Raw genomic sequence first — 3,546 nt, forward strand, 5'->3', positions numbered from 1 at the left:
ACGAATAATAACCGTGGACGCAAACCTACCAACTGCTCCATTAGGAGTAGAGATTTAGATTTGATTTTTAAATATTGATTAGAGATTAACCGTGATTGATTCTCTCCCATAAAGACATTACTAAATAATTTGTGTCCACATGGAAAGTTCTGATCCGTTTGGCTTTCGGTACATGGGATGGTGGAAGGAAAGACGAAAATAAACCGGACGAAAATAAACCAGACGAATAATAACCGTGGACGCAATCCTACCAACTGCTCCATTAGGAGTAGAGATTTGTTTTTCTTACGGTGTTACTCGTGACGGTTCTTTTTGTTCTCGTTTTGGCATTTACTCTATCCACTTCCGTCGAAGAAAAAAAAAAGAGCTCTATCCATTGCGCACCTCCTTCGGCTAGGTCGTGGGGCAAGCGGTTTCGGACTTTCGGAGGCGAACGACTGGAGTTTCCGGCGGCGAGCGGGCAGCAGGCCAGCAGCCATGGGTTTCGACGGCCTACGCTGTGGCCTCGGTGTAGGGAACCACCGCGGGTGGCCTCGGCGGCGTGCGACGCTCCAGGTAGCCTTTGTTTTGTGCTTGGAGCCCCACCACCGCTCAGATCTGTGAGGCAAGCTCAGCCATGGCCCCTTCTTTAGCGGCGACTTGGCTTCCGACGACGGCGACATGGATGCGAACAGAGTCGCTTCCGACTCCTCAGCGTTAGTGCCTCTGGCCTATACTACTACGTGTCTGTATCCGTCCTGCCTGACCACCCGCACGGCGCCGTTGTCCTCAAGGACCACTCGCTGGCGGCCCAACCTCCAACTCCTCCCCGAACAAGGTTAATGCTCTAGTCTTTAGCCTCTTCTCCCGCCTTCATTTTTTTTTTCTCCGGATCTGGAGCTGCGAGCGATTAGAAAGGGGTGATTTAGCTACGTGTGAGCGTATCAACTTTTTCAGGGAACATATCTTGACATTAATTTGTGGAACTTGTTAATTCCGTGAGAATTTAGTATGGCTAGCACATGGATGTATGCTTCCACTAATGTACGCCTATTTGGAAATTAGAACCAGGGCAAAGAATGAGCAAATACTCCACCTGTTTATGTACGTTTGTCTTCTTTCATGTAACAGAGTTCGGAGATTCACAACGTAGGAAAGGAGGGGAGTTCTCAAAGTACTGAACTTTGCACAACATAATTCACCCTTTTACATGCTTAGCCACAACATAATTTTTTCTTAACTAATTTATAATTTCAAATGTTTTTCCAGGCCCAGTTCTCATTGAAAAACACCAAGAACATCATGGGAATACGTGAGGTTTTTGCTCCTAATTTTTTTATTTGACTGCAATGCCGTTACATAGATAGCTCTCACTTTCGGTTTCTCTGTGGATTTAAATTCTGATCCTGTGATGTTTTTCCTGGTGCTCATATTAACTCTGTCATAACTGATGTAAGTCATTTTTTTCCAAATATAACTGATGTAAGTCTTGGTGTTTTAGAATCTCTCTTTATGTATGTTTGACACCAGTCAACTTTTTATTGAGCCATGATGCCTTTTATTTTGCCAAATGTAATTTTAGGTTCCTGTTGTGATGATCAGTTGCACTCAGTTACTCCTTTATCATATTCTAAAGCTAAGAGTTTTGTGTAGTATACATGGCTAAATGACTAACAATTCAATCTCATTGACACTAGAAGGCCTCGTGGCTACATGAACCTTTCCTTCTCGTTTTCTTCTGAAACTTGCTGCTTTGCAATGTCAATCACAACTTCCCAAGGCAGATACATGTTATATTAGAGGATTGCAACATCCCATGGGCATCAGCAACAGAAGCAGCATAGAATAGTGAGACATTGTGGGAGGAGTAGGCGATCGCGTGCGTTGCGGCCACGCGCCTGCCCGTGCACCGTGCACCTTCTGCCACCACGAGTTCCGACACTATTGAGTTGAGCGGAACGATATGGATGACGCAAGGAGAGGAATATAGAGCTGACAGTTGATTTGGGAACAGGTGGCGGCGTCTCTAAAAACCAATCTACATGCTCTTTCGGCAGTAAGGCATTGATTTTATTCATCTTCAACTGATTTTCCTATCTTGCAGTGTTGTCCATTTAAGTATAATTATTTTAGTGCCTGACTTTTTACGACTGCCATAGACATGCATTTACTTGGTTCTGCTTAAAATTGATTCGTCTGCATGATTTTATTCATGCTTGTTCATAAATTGCATATCCAGTATGCCATTGATCATTTTCATTTTGTCATCTCGACACTAGGCCAGAAGCTACAAGTGACTCAATAGTTCCAAAATAGACAATTATGTGTCTATTTGGGCAGAACATGGCCTGATTCAGTGGGCGGCATGGTCATTCTTTTCTGAATTGAAATTATTATCAAAAGAATTGACTAGATCATTTTGGTTGGAATAAAAAAAGGACGAATATTTCTTCATACTGTGGTTTTTTGTAGTCTTGCCGTTGCGGAAGCTGTAATAATTCTTCCTCTCTCTACAGTACATGGATAACGTGTTCCTAATTTTCTGGTATTGTTTTATGAGATGTGGTGAGTGGGTCTATCCTAACGAATTATTCTGCAGACAATCATCATCAATGACTTGTTGATGTGCAAGTGACAAGGAAACCGAAGAAGTTTCCATGGGCAGATGCAGAACAAAGTGATGCCACATAAGAACTTCTAACTAAAGCTTTGTTTTTCTCCTTATCCATATTTTTGCATATCCTATTTGGATGCTTCTTACAGAATATTGCTACCGTTTCAGATATCAACTATTCACCATTGGGACAAGAAATGCATAACTTCTGAAGTTTTATCTCAAGTAATTAAGCCTAGATTATGGCATTTTGAAAGGAATCAACATGTCTATCACCGAAGCATTGTGCAACTGAAATAGTTCAGTCTGCCTTGTGTAGTTTCTTGCACAGATTGACTCCAGCTTTTTGGCAAATGAGGACACGCTGGTACTACAGATCGACTCCATCTTATGAGAAGTGTGCATGGCAGCATCTATTTTAGATGCCCTCGAGTCCCTAGCTTTGGAATCACCGGGACGTGCCTTTTATGTCAGGATTCCTATTTTATGATGGCGCCTAGAATTCTTCTGTGACATAATGTATTTGGCACCTAGAATTCTTATCTGGCATAATGTATTTCACATTCAGTTCATTTTTTTGAGTTGGATTATTTTACATTCAAATTGTTAGACCGTGTGTTGATATTATTATTGTATACATCAGCATTTCGACTAAACATCATGTTCTAGTTTTGTTCAAGTCAATGGCAAGCAGCAGCGCTGAAGTAAGATATTCTTGTTTCACATTGGCATTCCTATTTCATGTCAGAACCAAATTTCTTAATCCAATGGTGGTATACAAAAGGGTGATTAAGTCAAATGTGTTTCTACTTCATCTCGGCTTAAAAATTTCTTTCATCGGTAGCCAGTTTCTGCGTGAGATACAAAAGGGTTAACAAGTCAACTTCCAAATTTCTTAAGCCAGTGGTATACAAAAGGGTTAACAAGTCAAATGTATTAAAACTTTCTTGACT

General features: G+C 41.4%; 1 long non-coding RNA gene across 2 annotated transcripts; it reads left to right on the forward strand.

Moving 5' to 3' along the window:
• Positions 1-364: 364 nt before the first annotated feature.
• LOC119355326 lies at positions 365-3,272 on the forward strand. 2 transcript variants are annotated; one of them, XR_005171555.1, is made up of 3 exons: positions 365-817; positions 1,111-1,153; positions 1,249-3,272. It is a non-coding gene; the product is annotated as an uncharacterized LOC119355326 (long non-coding RNA). The 2 variants fall into 2 exon arrangements; XR_005171554.1 differs by having other exon boundaries at positions 365-1,153.
• Positions 3,273-3,546: the final 274 nt, after the last annotated feature.

This window comes from Triticum dicoccoides, chromosome 2A (genome assembly GCF_002162155.2).
Source record: "Triticum dicoccoides isolate Atlit2015 ecotype Zavitan chromosome 2A, WEW_v2.0, whole genome shotgun sequence".
Classification (NCBI taxonomy): Eukaryota; Viridiplantae; Streptophyta; class Magnoliopsida; order Poales; family Poaceae; genus Triticum; species Triticum dicoccoides.